Source organism: Carassius auratus, chromosome 25 (genome assembly GCF_003368295.1).
Source record: "Carassius auratus strain Wakin chromosome 25, ASM336829v1, whole genome shotgun sequence".
NCBI lineage: Eukaryota > Metazoa > Chordata > Actinopteri > Cypriniformes > Cyprinidae > Carassius > Carassius auratus.
In genome coordinates, this window is record NC_039267.1 from 1875105 (window position 1) to 1893585 (window position 18481).

An 18481-nucleotide genomic window follows, 5' to 3' on the forward strand; every position below is an offset into this window, starting at 1 on the left:
GCTCGAGACTCAAACCTACAACCCTAGAGCTAGGAGTCAAACTCTCTAACCACATGGCCACGACTTCCCCGTAGTAGAACAGAGTGTGTTCAGATAGAGGAAAGAGCTGCTAGATTAACCCAGGGATCTCCAACCCTGCTCCTGGAGAGCTACCATCCTGCAGACTTCTGTTCCTGCCCTGCTCCCACACACCTGTCTGCAGGTATCAAGTCTGAACACACTGATCAGCTGGTGCAGGTGTGTGTGACTGGGGTTGGAGCTTAAATCTGTAGGACAGTAGCTCTACAGGAGCAGGGTTTAGACCCCTGGAGTAACCCGATCTAGTTCATAATCAAAACTTTATAAGTTAGAACTACAGCAGAAAGTGAGTGCTTCGTAATTGAGCTTTGCAACACTAACATGAGTTTTTACATTTCTCATTTTGATTCAATTTAACTTGATTTAGTAAAATAGCCAAAACCAAAATTACTAAAACTTAAACTAAAATTAAAGTGAAAACAAAACTTACAAATAAAATCCAATTCAAAATATTAACACAAACTCTCAGTGATAGTAAAATAACACTGCTCACAGCAAAACTACCGTAAGTGTAATTTTCTTTCTCTGTATTTTTGTCTTGTTTTCCAATGTTACCTCCTTGCGTTGTATTAATGTCTCTTTATTTGTTACAGTGTGCTTATCATACCCAAAGTTGGGGAAAGGGACAAATAGAAGGTTGCGTGACATACATTGTGCACAATAGTAATATACACAATAGTTCAGGGGCAAGCTTCAGGTTGAAATGAACGATAGAGGTGTGTTTCATCAGCATAGCAATGGTAGATGTATGATGGGACCCAGTGATGCTGTGTATATGGAGTAGAGGAGGGGTCCCAGAACTGATCCCTGAGGAACCCCAGTGACCACTTGATGTGCTTTGGATACCTTCCCTCCCCGAGACACCCTGAAAGACCTACCAGTAAGATAGGATTCAGTTTAGCGAAGTCTAATCTTTGACAGTGTCAAAAGCAGCAGATAGATCCAGCAGAATAAGACCTGATGATTTGGATTCAGCTTCTCCAATCCAAAGGTCTTCTATGACTGACAGTAGCACAGTCTCAGTTGAATGGCCACTCCTAAGACTGGTTAACGTCCAGTTTGTTGTTCTGTGAAAGACACATGATATTTGGTTAAAACAACTCTTTCGAGAGGTCTAGAGGGCATGTTGTAGGATGGCTGGAGAGGAGAAGTTTTGATATTTCTGCCTCTGTGAGGGGACTGATGGAGAAGATGGGTGTTTTAGCAGTGGGTGTGGTTGGTTTGAGGTCCTGTGTGTGTGGGGCTGATACCCAGACAGCAAGCAGTTTCGGCCCAGAGCCGGCCCACATCTGGCCTGCGTGAAATCCGTGTGGACCAAATGTGGGCCAGATCTGGGACGAAACTGTCTGGGTAACTGACTACTGATTGTTCTGGTTTTGTCTGTGAAATATTTGGCAAAATCATCAGCTGTTACAGAAGTGGTGGAGAGGGACAGAAGAGATAATTTAATGTTTTGAAGAGATAACTTGTGTCTGGAGTGCTGTTGATCTTGCTGTGGAAGAATGAAGAGCTGACAGTATGGACTTCAGCAGAGAAAGATGAAAGTAAAGACATGCTTAGGACTGACAGATCTTTTGATTTGAGTCATTTTCTCTCTGCTGCCCTGAGTTTGGTCAGATACTTATGAGGAACATCTGTATTTCAGCATAGTTTACCATGAAGAGGAATGTGAAATGTTCCTGTTCATCCAAACTCACTTCCTCCTCATGGCCAGCAGCCATATCACCCTGGAGCCCAAGACCGGTTGCCCACTGAAGCTAAGCAGGGCTGAGCCTGGTCAGTACCTGGATGGGAGACCTCCTGAGAAAACTAGGTTGCTGCTGGAAGAGGTGCTAGTGAGGTCAGCAGGGGGTGCTCACCCTGTGGTCTGTGTGGGTCCTAGCGCCCCGTGTAGTGATGGGGACACTATACTGTCAACAAGCACCGTCCTTCGAATGAGACGTTAAACCGAGGTCCTGACTCTCTGTGGTCATTAAAAATCCCAGGATGTCTTTCGGAAAGAGTAGAGGTGTGACCTCGGCATCCTGGCTAAATTCGCCCATTGGCCTCTGACCATAATGGCCTCCTAACAATCCCCATATCCGCTGATTGGCTTCATCACTCTGTCTCCTCTCCATCAGTAAGCTGGTGTGTGGTGGGCGTTCTGGCGCACTATGGCTGCCGTCGCATCATCCAGGTGGATGCTGCACACCGGTGGTGGATGAGGAGACACCCCCTGTCTATGTAAAGCGCTTTGAGTATCTAGAAAAGCGCTATATAAATGTAAAGAATTATTATTATTATTATTATGATGTACTCAGGGTGCAGAAGTAAAACCCTGCTGTTTTTACCCATAAATCCCTGCTCTGAGCAACATTCAGATGGCTGTCAATCACATCCTCTTCACAAACGCTCACTATCCTCCTAAAACACCGCGGCAGCTTTATAATACACTGATCCTCAGTGCACATGAATGAAGATCATTCCATTACTCTGTTAAATGACTGTCCTTCTCTGCTGATGTAATCAAGGCCGTGTGGGCGGGGGGATGAACATAAACCAATAATATTACAGCTCAACTTTCACAGCCCAATCAAATCCTCAAAGATCAAATAAGACCCCACCCTGAAACACGTCACACTATAGAGGTTAAGCACGCAGTGAGAGTCTCATATAATAACCTCTGTAAATGAGATGACTGAAGATCTGTCTTACTCTGTGTACAATCAATAATTCATCTCTATCAGACACTGAGACCCAAAAACAGAGCTGCACTTCCCCACGAGAGACAGAAGACACTATGTGCAATGTTCATTTCACTGCAGTGACTGGATGAACTCATTCATTATGTTAATTACCTTTATAAGACAAGATTTCTAGCCTTATCATATATATGCATCATCTCTCTTATCCAATGCTTACATTTGAAATCCTGTTAGAATAACACAACACTATCGGCTGTTAGCAATCAGATGAAATCAGTATCAATAACATCCATCTTTGCACTGCAGAAGCAGCATCTGAAGCAGTGTTTACATGTATTTACACTGTTTTAAAATATAAAAAAATATTAAAATATATAATTAAAGATTATCAAAGAATATTTAAAGATTAAACTTAATCTGAAAATAGGTCTTAGGAAATAGAGTTATTCATTCAACTGATTTGTTCAAATATCTGATTCATCCAGAAAATATTTTCAATGTTGAAATAGAGCAAAAAAACTTACAATATTGTGTCTTAAATGTAACACATTATTAACTTCTTGTTTACTAATGCACATCTGTGCTGATATTCGGACAAATCTGCAGTAATTTTCATGTATTACATATAGTTTAAAAATATAGAAATAGAAGACAAACTCAAACCAGTGCAAAAATTGATTCTGGGTCAACGGAGTTATTGGTTTCCAAACAAAAACTCTCAAAGCTGTTTTGATTTTATGATTGCTTGGTTTTTACAAAGTGAGTGACACTCAATGTAGGTTTACAATCACTAAAACAACAATTATCATATTATCCTATAACTGTACATGCAGCAAATGCCACCGACTGAATTCACTGATTTCATGTACTGAACTTCACTAAACTATTGCTGAATGGACTCCTCAAGATCTAGACTTGGCCAGTGTGATCAGGCTCTTCTGAGGAACAGTGTTCAGCAGGTCAAAGGTCACGCGACCTGCTAATGTCACTCTCTCTTAAAAGGCAACATCAAGCAGCAGAGCCAAACGCAGCAGGGTCGAAGGTCAAAGAGGTCCGCAGATATAACCAGCATTATCCAGCAGTCAAACGAGACGACCTTCTGCTCTACAGCACAGTCCTGGACTCGTTTGAAAGCAGGAAGAGTTTAAGAGAAGCTCAAATAAACTCAAGAGTGACTAACAATTCCTGTAAGTGATTCTGTATGAAATCAAGACAAAGCTTTGAGAAGGATCTCGCTCTGCCATCGTTTGGGTTTCCTCTGTTTGTGTGAATGCTTTTCCTTGTCTTCATTGGGCTTCTAGAAGAATGTTCTGATCACAAACATAACAATGTCTCTTTTTAAACTGATTGAAACACAGACTTCATGTCCAATCTTTTTTACGTTTTTCAAACGCTATATAGTTTGAGAAGATGAATTGGATAACTGATAGAACAAGAGTTAAGAGACTACATTAACCCCAGATCACCATGAGATAAGTGTGGATTAAAAATATGATAAATAAATGTGTTTACTGTTTTATTGATCATTTCGATAAAAGGCTAAATGAAACCCAATTTGAAGAATATAACCAAGCTAGGACAGAGAGAAAGCAGGAGCAGGCAAGGCATCACACACATGTGCTGTGTTCTGTTGTGCTTGGTTTGCTTTGGTGATTGTTGTGTGCCGTGCTTGATTTTATGTTTCTGTTCTATTAGGTGCCAAGACCTATATCGCTTCAAACATTACAAAGACTGGTCTGCATTCATTCAATCTTTTATTAGAGTCAAAGCAGGGGATAAAAGAGACACACGTTTCAGTAATAACTGGTAATTAAAGACTTGGCTTCATCAGTATGAAACCTTTGTCTATTCTATCCCCTGCTCTGAATCTAATACAAGACTTAATGAATGCAGACCACTCTTTGTAATGTTTTACTGTATTATCCTGTGTATTCGCTCCCCTGTTGGCACTTTTTATCCATTTGTGTATTTCCATTAGGACGCTCTGTTTCTAATGAAACTGAACTGTTTTATCCAATATTCCTGCATATTAGATTCTCACATTATTAGTTAAACAGCATCAGAGCTGCTGTCTGCTGCTTTAAACACACATTATTATAATCGCTGCAGGAATAAACTCATTCTGTTGTCCTTATTTCATAAATATGTTCAATATAAGTCAGTCCTCACTATCCTGTTACTCACTTTCTGCTTAACGGACACATAAAACACATTTCCATAAACAGACAGAACTGTATGATTTTAATGCATTTTTGTAGAATTTATTAAAGTTATATATTGATGTGATTGATAAATGCACACACGTCATGTAAATGTTTTAATAATATTGCATGCAAACACAATCAAAGTCGTGGCCTAATGGTTAGAGGGTTGGACTCCCAATCGAAGGGTTGTGGGTTCTAGTCTCGGGCCGGACGGAATTGTGGGTGGGGGGAGTGCATGTACAGCTCTCTCTCCACCTTCAATACCACGACTTAGGTGCCCTTGAGCAAGGCATCGAACCCCCAACTGCTCCCCGGGCGCCGCAGCATAAATGATGAACACTGCTCCGGGTGTGTGCTCACAGTGTGTGTGTGTGTGTTCACTGCTCTGTGTGTGTGCATTTCGGATGGGTTAAATGCAGAGCACAAATTCTGAGTATGGGTCACCACACTTGGCTGAATGTCACTTCACTTCATCATGTCAGTAAAGAACTTTAATCTGAACTCTCTCTGTATGAAACGCTCCCTCAGTAGGCAGCTGCTCATGTAGTGAAGACAGTGTGACTCACACTCGATCGGTCGGGGCAAGAGGTCATTACGCCTCATTACCTAATTACTCTGACGGCTTCTGCTCTCTGACCTTTGACCTCTGGAGTCGCAGGCCTTTAAAGAGGTTCAAGTTGTGCTGATGAGGAATGTGTGTGAGAGAGAGAGAGACAGAGAGAAAGAGAGAGAGAGTGTGTGTGTGTGTGAGAGAGAGAGAGAGACAGAGAGAAAGAGAGAGAGAGTGTGTGTGTGTGTGTGAGAGAGATAGAGAGAGTGTGTGTGAGAGAAAGAGAGAGAGTGTGTGTGTGTGTGAGAGAGAGAGAGTGAGAGAGAGAGAGTGTGTGAGAGAGAAAGCATGAGAGAGAGTGAGAGAGAGAGAGTGTGTGTGAGAGAAAGCGTGAGAGAGAGAGTGTGTGTGTGTGTGTAGAGAGAGAGAGAGAGAGAGAGACCTGCACTCATCAGCAGTGCTGTGGGATTGTGGGTAACAGAAGAGTCAAGCTGCTGGTCATGAGCTGCAGTTAATAGTCAATTACTTCTTTAATTGTGTCTGATAATAACACAGCTGAAGCTCACAGGAGAGGATCTGAAACACTCATCTGAGGATCAGTCATGTGACCACAGACGACTCATGAATCACTTACAGGAGAAGAACCTCAACCTCAACGAGACGAGACGAGACCAGCGTTTAATTGTGTAGTTCAGCAGAGAAACACTCTTCTTCTGTGATAAACTCACTGTGATGTTGAGCTCAAACACACCAAGGGTCTTTTACACACACACACACACACACACACACACACACACACACACACACACAGAGTTGTTTGACTCCTGCATCCAAGATAATATTAATAATAATTATTATTATTACTAACATTAATATTTTATTTTGTTATTTTCATAATAAAAACATACTTAAAATATATTACTATTCTAATACTGTTAAACAGTCAAATAAAACTATATTTAATAATAATAATAATATCTTATATTATTATTGTTGTTATTATTATATTATATTTTTTTACTTTTTAAAATATATGAAATCAGCAGTGTTTGACAGGTCAGACCAGCACAGAATCACGTTCCTCTGCTCCGATGTGAATGATGTCACGTGTTTTCTGTGAGTCTCCAGCTGAAATGAGCACAGAGTGATCTCCACAGACGTCATGAACCCACACACAGTGACTGGATCCTCCTCTGAAGCGTCTGTGAGGACAAACAGCCGTCTGTTCTGCTGACCAGTCATCAGATCATCTCTCAGAAACCAGGCCTACTCTCCAGCGTCTGCAGCGACTGATGAAGGACACACACACAGCACGAGTCTGATTCACAAACACAACGCTCTGTTAAAGAATCAACTCGACTCACACATGAATCACTCTCTGAATCTGAATCTGAATCTGTCAGAAAGACTCGCAGATCCACTGAAACACACGGTTCAAACTACACACACCTTACACAGATGTGGCCATTAACACTGCACTCGTTTTCTCATGAAACAAATGTGTTGTGCTTCAGTTATTTGTCTTTAACCAGTTGTTAAATATGCTTATAGATTATTACATTACAACTGATCAGTTATTAACTGCATCTGATTGTGAGAAAACATCCAGAATAACATATCAATAAAGACATATTAGATATGGTAATTCAAACACTGAAACTGCAGAGTTAACTTTATTCACTTGTTAGAGTTATTTGTAAAATATCGTGGCTCACAGCTCATTATTTATTATTATTCTGTTGCTGTTTCTGTTCATATGTAAAGATGTGAAAACAGAAGTGCAGCCGCTGATCTATTCGGTGTTTCCATTGCTGTAAAATACAATTTAACCAATCTTTAAATCATTATAAATCACCTACAACATATTAGAAAATAAACACCATAACATGCAAATGTTCAGTCCATCAAAGGAGCATGTTAAAAACATATAGGAAAAACTGTAATGCAGTTTTAAGCTAAAAATGGAGCAAAAATGCATCACATCCACTGAACAGAGGCAGATTGGTGCCACCTGGTGGAAAAAGAAATTCTACAACAGAGAATTAAAATGCTACAGATTACAGTTTTTTACAGACGCTAGGACACATTTCTCAATACTTAGTTCACTTTTGCAAAACTCTTCACACAGTTCTCCTAACAAACTTTCAGCTTGGCAAAGCAGTTCATCTCTCATTCAGAAAGCACTACAACTACCAAAACACTTCATTCAGGTCTCAAATCAGCTCATTCTTCCAGAACACTAGCAAAGGTCGACAGTCGACAAACACACTTTGTCACCCACAAAACAATGAGCTAAAAACACTAACAGCATGTAGAATTATACAATGATTTCTTGTGTAAAACAAGGACACATCTCTGTTTATAATTCACTGCAATATATGTTACTGGAAGGAATCAGACATGATGAAGAATTCGTCAATATTTTATGTTGTTTATTTATTCCAAAATAGAATAATTGGACCCACTTTATATTAAGTGGCCTTAATTACTATGTACTTAAATTTTAATTAATAATTTAGTACAATGTACTTATTCTGTACATACATGTTTTTACAATGTACTTACATTTAAAAAAAAAACGACATGTAATTACATCTGTATTTAATTCCTGTAATTACATTTATAATTACACTGTTGACCCATACTTTACACCTTAACCCACCCTTAAACTTACCCATACCTCCAACCCTCTCCCTAACCTTACCCCATCCCACCTCAATAGCAGCAAAAGTGTTTTACAATACAATATGAACACAGTAAGTACATTGTACTTATTTTTTTATGTAAGTACATAGTAGTTAAGGCCACCTAATATAAAGTGGGACCGAATTATTTGTGTCCACACCATCCCCTGATACAGATACAATAGTAATGCTGATCTCCTCGCTCTTCTCCACTTCAAGTTTATTTTTTGTATAGCGCTTTTTACAATACAAATCGTTACAAAGCAACTTTACAGAAAATTATGTTTCTACAATATTTAGTAGTAGCTAGTAGTTTGTGCACATTTGACAGGATTTTAGAAAAAATAAAAATAATAATAATAATACAAGACGTAGTCAGCTAGACGATGAACTCTCAATATTATTAATTAAGTTATTATATGATTCAGTCACACATTTAGCAATAATTGTTAGTTCTGTTTGTTGATTCAAGGTTAGCATCATCTGAAGTCCTCTGAGGGTCAGCATCATCTCTTCTCAGGTGTTCTGGATCCAGACTGGAGCTTGTGTAAATCCTAGTTACCACGGGATGAAGATCCAGCAGAAACAGAGAAACACATACAGACATCATTAGCATAGCTGCTGATCCAGCAGAGTTAAATTAATTTAACCCAAGCTAATGAATAAAAAAGCACATTTGATCAGATGCAACTACACTCACAATTAAAAAGAAACATTATTCGAATGCTTGGCGAAAGCGATGCGTTTTTAATCTAGATTTAAACAGAGAGAGTGTGTCTGAACCCCGAACATTATCAGGAAGGCTATTCCAGAGTTTGGGAGCCAAATGTGAGAAAGCTCTACCTCCTTTAGTGGACTTTGCTATCCTAGGAACGACCAAAAGTCCAGCGTTTTGTGACCTTAGGGTGCGTGATGGGTTGTAGCGTGGTAGAAGGATAGTTAGGTACGCAGGAGCTAAACCATTTAGGGCCTTATAGGTAAGTAATGATAATTTGTAACTGATACGGAACTTAATAGGTAGCCAGTGCAGAGACTGTAAAATTGGGGTAATATGATCATATTTCCTTGACCTGGTAAGGACTCTAGCTGCTGCATTTTGGACGACCTGTAGCTTGTTTATTGACGAAGCAGGACAACCACCTAGAAGTGCATTACAATAGTCCAGTCTAGAGGTCATGAATGCATGAACTAGCTTTTCTGCATCAGAAACAGATAACATGTTTCGTAGCTTGGCAATGCTTCTAAGATGGAAGAATGCAGTTTTTGTAACATGGGAAATATGATTTTCAAAAGACAAATTGCTGTCTAATATAACACCCAGATTTCTGACTGTAGAGGAAGTAACAGTACATCCGTCTAGTTGCAGATTGTAATCTACAAGATTCTGTGTAGTGTTTTTTGGTCCAATAATTAATATCTCTGTCTTATCCAAATTTAATTGGAGAAAATTATTTGTCATCCAATCTTTTACATTTTTAACACACTCTGTTAGCTTAGATAATTGGGAAGTTTCATCTGGTCTCGTTGAGATATATAGCTGAGTATCATCAGCATAACAGTGGAAGCTAATTCCGTATTTTCTAATAATATTACCAAGGGGCAACATGTATATTGAAAATAGAAGGGGACCTAGGACGGATCCTTGTGGCACTCCATATTTTACTGATGATAAATGAGATGACTCCCCATTTAAGTAAACACAATGGTAGCGATCGGACAGGTAGGATCTAAACCATCTTAGAGCCTGCCCTTGAATTCCTGTATAGTTTTGTAATCGATCTATGAGTATGTCATGATCTATGGTGTCGAACGCAGCACTAAGATCAAGTAAGACTAGAAATGAGATGCAGCCTTGGTCTGACGCAAGAAGCAGGTCATTTGTAATTTTAACAAGTGCAGTTTCTGTGCTATGGTGGGGCCTAAAACCTGACTGAAATTCTTCATACAGATCATTTTTATGTAGGAAGGTGCTCAATTGAGCAGACACAACTTTTTCTAAAATTTTAGACATAAATGGAAGATTTGAAATAGGCCTATAATTTGCCAGTACAACTAGGATCTAGTTTTGGTTTCTTAATAAGAGGCTTGATAACCGCCAGCTTGAATGGTTTTGGGACGTGTCCTAAAGTTAACGACGAGTTTATGATATTGAGAAGCGGTTCTTCTGCTACAGGTAACAACTCTTTCAGTAATTTTGAGGGTACAGGATCTAATAAACATGTTGTTGGTTTAGATACAGTGATAAGTTTATTTAGCTCTTCCTGTCCTATGGTTGTAAAGCACTGCAGTTTATCTTTGGGTGCGATGGATGAAACTGAAGTGTTAGATGCTGTAGAATCTACATTCGCTATTGTATTTCTAATGTTATCTATTTTATCAGTGAAGAAATTCATAAAGTCATTACTATTTAACGTTGGTGGAATATTTGAATCAGGTGGCGTCTGGTAATTTGTTAACTTAGCCACTGTGCTAAATAAAAACCTAGGATTGTTTTGGTTATTTTCTATGAGTTTGTGTATATGGTCTGCCCTCGCAGTTTTTAGAGCCTGTCTATAGCTGGACATACTGTTTTTCCATGCAATTCTAAAAACTTCACAACTTTCTCTGTTTGCGTTCAAGACTACGAGTTTCTTTCTTGGGAGAGTGAGTATTACTGTTATACCATGGTACAGTACGTTTTTCTCTAACCTTTTTCAATTTGATCGGGGCAACAGCTTCTAATGTATTAGAGAAAATAGTGCACATGTTGTCAGTCATTTCATCTAATTCATGTGTATTTTTGGGTACAAATAGCAGTTGAGATAGATCAGGCAGGTTATTTGCGAATCTGTCTTTGGTGGCTGGAACAATAGTTCTGCCCAGACGGTATCGCTGCGACATATAGTTAATATCAGTTATACGCAGCATGCACGATACGAGGAAATGGTCTGTAATATCATCACTTTGAGGTACAATATCTATAGCAGTAAGATCGATTCCATGCGATATAATTAAATCTAGTGTATGATTAAAACGATGAGTGGGCCCGGTGACATTTTGCTTGACTCCAAAAGAGTTTATTAGGTCAGTAAACGCAAGTCCTAATGTATCATTTGTATTATCAACGTGAATATTAAAATCTCCCATGATTAGCGCCTTATCAACTGTAACTAGAAGGTCTGAGAGGAAATCTGTAAATTCTTTCAGGAATTCTGTATACGGCCCTGGTGGTCTATACAAAGTAGCCAGAGCAAGAGATACATTAGATTTCTTTTGCATGTCTGACAGAGTAACGTTTAGCAGAAGTATTTCAAATGAGTTACACCTGTATCCTGTTTTCTGAGTAACTTGACACAGGTTCTGATCCACATCACATCTCATGTCATCTAGGCCAGTTCACCTATACACCTGATCCATCCCTGACCATCTTCTGCTGATAGATCCAGGCATCCAGCATTCACTGTGTCCAGGAGGGACATTTGATCACGTGGATGGTCTTATTTATAATTGTTTTTATAGCATTTCATTTTAAGATTTAAAATATGTTTCATTCAAATATTACTGTAGAAATGTAGCAAATTGGTGTCTTATTCAGTTTTGTATTGTTATTGTTTTAAACATAAGTTTAACAGTTTTGAAAGCAGTATGTACGCGTGTGTAAACTGGCCTGTACGTACAAAGAGTTTTTGTTTGTTGATTAATACAATTTAATTTAACGACTAAATAGTGAGCACAGAAAAATTTACAGTTTTTTTCAACTGCTTACACACATTTTCCAAAGTTTTCCTCTTTTTTTCAAAACTTAACACACAAATTGAAGAATTGCACACACAAGATGCAAAATGCCTCACATCTCTTTCAAAATGAAACACCACAGTCAAAATATCACAAATATATTTCAAAAGCAAACATTTGTCTTACTCTGTAAACACCTTTACCATAATGTTATATTTTTGATTATGTCATATACACACTGTTACTCAAAACCTAAAGCTCTTTTAAAAGCTCACATGTACATGACTGAATGTAATTGGGAGAGAGCTGTTGAATATATAAAGAAAAACAAAAGCAAAATTGAAACCAAACTTTATTTTTTGCTCTTTGTGGTTGTAAATGTAGTATTAGTGTACACAGTTTGAAAAGAAAGAAATACATCAAAAGATATGTAGTGTTGTAGCCTGTAGTGTAAAACCGAACATGATGTGTGTGTTTGCGTGTGGAGATGGTTGTGTGTATCTAGCTCCATCTCTCCTCCTCCAGCATACATCATCCACGTCACATGCTGTATTCTCTCTTGATACCTTACCAAACTGTGACCAATGCACTGCACTGTAGTAAATGAATGCAAGGGAACTACAGTAAAATATATGTATTATAGTATAGGCCTATTGTTTGTTATGGTAAAAAAGCCATTATGTGTACATTAGCACATGTGTACATTACATTAGATTGTTACACACCGGTTCTCATTTCTAAAGGTTTGAATTATACCCGCCACAGTAAATCTACTCAAATTAAGCTGGACTCTCAGTCCAGCCTCTCTCATTGTTAAACCATGGTTTATCACATGATCGACTACTGTAGCCCTAATCTCATTCGAGACCACTCTTTTTGTTCCTTGTCCTCCTCTATTTCTGACTCGTCCTCTTCCTCCTCTTGCTCCTCTTAGTCGAACTCGTCTCTGGCTCTCCCTCCAACTCCTCTTACTCTGTCTGCAGTGTTTGCATCCATTGTCCAAAAGCTATTACTTGACCTTTGGTCTATTTATAGGCCACTACTAAAGTTATGATTGGTTGTTGTTAAGTAAAGCAACAAGTGTCTGCGCATGTGAGGAGTTAGTGTGAGGCACTGATGAATTAGTGTGGCAACTTGATTGGTTGTGTTTATAAAAGGAAATCAAGAAACTTCCTGTCAGATTTTTGTGTGTTGCATAGAATATTGTGTGTTGTGTTTTGCAAAAAGTGTTTAACGAAATTGAAAACTGAGTAAAAGGCCAAACATTTGTGTATGGTTTTGCAGATTTAGTGTGTGGTTCTGGTGTTTGAGTGTCAGGTTTGAGAAATTGTGTGACAAGTAATAATTTTGTGTGTAAGCAGTTGAAAAAAAACTGTATTATAAATCTGTAGTGGTTTCTGTTTTAACAGAAAATAATCACAACGTTTAAAAATAGAAAGATTCAGTGGCTGTCCACAAGTCTTCTGTCAACTCAAGATTAATTTCTTAATTTATAATGAGACTCTGTCCCAGTGAAATTCATTTACAAGCATTAATTAGATTGATCTCAAACATATAGAACTACAGGGGATTAACATCTATAGATATTATAACATCATAATATAATTATGTTAAAACAGCAAGAACTGATAATGTACTCTCTGCCACTTTTAATACTGAACCCTACTCTGTTCAGGGACTCATTATTTCATTTCTGTTTGTCAAATATCTGAGAAACTTGCTCAGTTTGGGTCTCAGCTGTTAAACTTATGTTCGTACAGACATTTACATGTTAAGACATTTCCTGGAACAGATACCACATTCTTAGAGCATGACATGAAAATGACTCTCTCTCTCTCCCTCTCTCTCACACACACACACACACACACACACACATACACTCTCTCTCTTCCTCTCTCTCTCTCTCTCTCTCTCTCTCTCTCTCACACACACACACACACACACACACATACACTCTCTCTCTTCCTCTCTCTCTCTCTCTCTCTCTCTCTCTCTCTCTCTCACACACACACACACACACACACACACACACATACACTCTCTCTCTTCCTCTCTCTCTCTCTCTCTCTCTCTCTCTCTCACACACACACACACACACACACATACACTCTCTCTCTTCCTCTCTCTCTCTCTCTCTCTCTCTCTCTCTCTCTCTCTCACACACACACACACACACACACACACATACACTCTCTCTCTCTCTCTCTCTCTCTCTCTCACACACACACACACACAGTTTTTCACAGACTGTACAACCCAGTCATCTTGGTGTACTGTGTAAAAGTAAGATAAGCGTTACAGATGACAGTCACGCCCTGCCCAAGGTGTTTCTGGAAAACACATCTCAGTTTCCTCTTCTCCAATAAGAAATGATTCTAGTAAGTCACATGATTCTCAAGGCAAAACTGGTTCTCCATCTGTACAGAGAGACTGTTTGGGAACGATGTTGAACCAGGAAATATGGTTTCCCTTTGACGTCATGCTTTTCTAAGCACTCCACTTCACTGAACTTTACTTAATATGTCCTTTAGCTTTTGTTTGGTTGTTAAAGAAAGCATTGTCCTCTCCTGATCAATAAAATACATTTTACATACCAAATAATTGTGTATTCAAACTCTATTGCTCATTTTCTGTCTCAAAATCCTGATTACTTGATTTTAATGCCTAGTGCTACAAATATATTTACCATTATAAAGGCCCAAATATTATATTTACAGGTAAATGTCATGGTCACTGCTACTGTGGAGGAGATGAAGGAGCACTGAAACGAAAGAGAATTAACATCATAGACTCACTTCCTGTAAAAGCAATAGAATAGGCATGAAAACACACATATCAGGAGGGTAAGACGTACAATACCTGACAGGAAATGAGGGGCAGAACACACTTAAATATACAGGAGCAAATTTAGATGATTAATGACACAGTCGGGGAACATAATAAGGACAGGAATGGGAAGGTCCAAATAAGGGCATAAAATAAACATGGAGTACGTGGGGAAGGACAACACAAGACAGGAACACAGATACTGGACTACTGTAAAAGGGCATTCAGAAATACATCCAGTCAAAAAAGTATTAGAAGAATGTTGGGAACATGAATATGTAAATATAAATAGTTTTGGATGGAAAGCAATTAATGAGGCACATGAAATTGGAATAAGTAATTGTGATGTTTGCAATACTGTTGTGTTGCCAGTAACACCTCCATGGTTATTCCCAATGCCTGTAGTTGACTTTCAGGTTTTAGTGAGTATAAATCAATCAATCAATCAATCAATCACCTTTATTTATATAGTGCTTTAAACAAATTACATTGCGTCAAAGCACTGAACAACATTCATTTGGAAAACAGTGTCTCAATAATGAAGAATGATAGTTAAAGGCAGTTCATCATTGAATTCAGTGATGTCATCATCTCAGTTCAGTTTAAATAGTGTCTGTGCATTTATTTGCAAATCAAGTCAATGATATCGCTGTAGATGAAGTGACCCCAACTAAGCAAGCCAGAGGCGACAGCGGCAAGGAACCGAAACTCCATCGGTGACAGAATGGAGAAAAAAACCTTGGGAGAAACCAGGCTCAGTTGGGGGGCCAGTTCTCCTCTGACCAGACGAAACCAGTAGTTCAATTCCAATTCCAGACCTCGGAACAAGAGAGAAACAGACTAATATTAGCGTAGATGCCATTCTTCTAATGATGTAGAAAGTACGGTGTTATGTGAAGTGTTTCCGGTTCCGGTTTACCTAATTAATGCAGCCTAAAAATCCTTTAACGGATTTGGATATTTAAAAGCATATTAGTATGTTATGTGTAAGCCAGGTTAAAGAGATGGGTCTTTAATCTAGCATTGTATGGTAAGGTAGGTAAGGTAGGTTATTCCAGAGTTTAGGCGCCAAATAGGAAAAGGATCTGCCGCCCGCAGTTGATTTTGATATTCTAGGTATTATCAAATTGCCTGAGTTTTGAGAACGTAGCGGACGTAGAGGAGTATAATGTAAAAGGAGCTCATTCAAATACTGAGGTGCTAAACCATTCAGGGCTTTATAAGTAATAAGCAATATTTTAAAATCTATACGATGTTTGATAGGGAGCCAGTGCAGTGTGGACAGGACCGGGCTAATATGGTCATACTTCCTGGTTCTAGTAAGAACTCTTGCTGCTGCATTTTGGACTAGCTGGAATAACATTTCTGCATGGATTAACATAGGCAGTAATTTAGATTATGACCCAGCACCTGTGGGGGCAGCTGTGGCCTAATAGTTAGCGAGATGGACTAGTTACTCAAAGGTTGTCGGTTCGAGTCTCGGTGGTGGCAGGAGTTGTTGTAGGAGGGACGGTGCTCTCTTCCTCCCTCAATACCCATGACTGAATGCCCTTGAGTAAGACACTAAACCCCCAGTTGCTCCCTGGGCGCTGGATATATAACTGCTCCGGGTGTGTGTTCACGGTGTGTTCACTTCTCACTGCTGTGTGTTTGAGTACTTGGATGGGTTAAATGCAGAGCACCAATTCAGAGTATGGAATATACTTGGCAAATGTCACTTTTTTTCACCCACTATGATGTTGAACTCTTGAATGACCGACAGATGGCGCTGTTGGTCAGAATAAAAACACACATGGTCCTGTGTGTCCTTCAGCATGCCACCAGCTCTCTGAACAGTGCTCTGTGCAGATGTCCTGTAGCTGTGGCAATCAGACAGCAATACGTTTCTTCCACTGTACAGCTGCTGAACCAGGACGAGATACAACAGGTCAGCAGGCTCTCGACTGTCCCTCTGTAAAACAGGGTCATGGCTGGGATGAGAAGCTCCACTTCTTCAGCCTGCAAAGACAGTGAAGGTGTTGTTGGGCCTTCTTGATGACGGCTGATGTGTTTTCTCTGGTAGTCAGACCTCGGAGCTGTTTATGGTTAGTGGGAGATGGTGATGTTGGCTCACCCTCCTTTGTCTTTTAGTAATGAGGGCCAAGTTGTGCACCAGGCTGTGAGTATCTCCACCTCTTTACTGTATGCTGAACCTGACAACAATGTTTTCAGTTGAAGAGATGGTTGCTGTTAAAACTGGCAGTTCCAGATTCATTCACCTGGAATCCTCTCGGTGCTCCCGATTAGCCAATCTGGGCCTCATATAGCATACATTTATATATATATAAGATCAGCATCTAAACACTATAATAAACACAATTGAATTATCTGCTTGATGACATGTTTTTTTTATTATTATTATTGCAAAGTGAGATGAATGAAGAGAATGTCTGGAGAAGGGAAGTTTAGTATATCAAGTTAGACAGTGATTGTAATTTGTAATTCCAAAATAGATAAATATCTTTAAATAACAACTTTGAACTATTTCTAAGTGTCCAATAATGAAACTAAACAGAAAGTCCTACATGGAAAGTTCAAGACGAACATTCACATGCATCCAATTCAAATGCAAATCAAAATACTTAACACAGCCTGCTCCACCAAATGCTTGAGTCACTATATTTTATTAAGAGGAGTACCTAACCTCCCTCAAGCTGATTGAGCCATCTCCACCATCTTGTCGAGAGATGTTATGCTAAAGAAAGAGTCTCAGTCAACCGCACTTGTCACAAAACAGCTTCTTACATGGATGTCAGAAATCACTCCTGCCATGTGAACGGTTCTTGGTGAAATTTTATGGACCTTGACACTGTTGTTTATTTGGCATTCTATGGGACAGTCACAGGCCTCCAGGTTTTCATCCAAAATATCTTAAATTGTGTTCTAGGTCTAGTCTTCTTCATGGCTAGTGTTTGCATATTTCATTTCATTCCGTAACCTACTTGTTCTACAGATCTGTAAAAAAATTTAAATGAACATAATTTAACAGCAAATTACTCATTCAGAGAACAAAATTTTAAAGTATGTTAATTTACTGTACATGTACTCAATATTTTGTAGGGGCTTGTTTTGCTTTAATTACTGCCTCAGTTCTGCGTGACATGGAGGTGATCAGCTGAGGGGGTATGGAAGGGTATCTCACACCCCAAACTCGACTTGAGTGGGAAATGAATCATCTGTGGTTGTGTATACACTTGTTTACACACCAGCATGAATCTAACGTGCATACGCCAGACGACTGATTCGTTAAACCTGCTTTCCTGCAGTCTGTGTTCTTCTGACTGTTTTGTAGTAAGTAATTCATATATTTAGGGAGAATGTATCAAGTTCAGGTTCATTTTATTCATATAGCACATTTTCTAGCAGCCACAGACTGACCAAAGTGCTTTACAGAACTACAAGATTAAAACAATAACACCATGCATCACTCCACAGCGCAGATGCAGCGAATCTAAGAGCAGCCGTAAACAGGAGTAAACATGGTCAGACTTAAAAATAAAAATAAGAAACAGAAATGGTAGAACAGTATCAGACTCATCAATAAAAAATAATAATTTCAGAGTAAAAGTATACATTTTAATTAGGAAATGTAGTGGAGTAAAAGTAAAAGTTGGCTAAAATATAAAAACTCCAGTAAAGTACAGATACTCCCAAAAAATACAGAAGTACTGTAACAAATAATGTTTACTTTGTTACATTACC

At 38.9% G+C, this 18481-nt stretch overlaps 1 protein-coding gene across 1 annotated transcript in view; it reads left to right on the forward strand.

Annotated features, from left to right (window-relative positions):
• Positions 1 to 18481, forward strand: part of LOC113042956 (contactin-1a-like) — a 551632-nt gene that overhangs the window by 461414 nt on the left and 71737 nt on the right.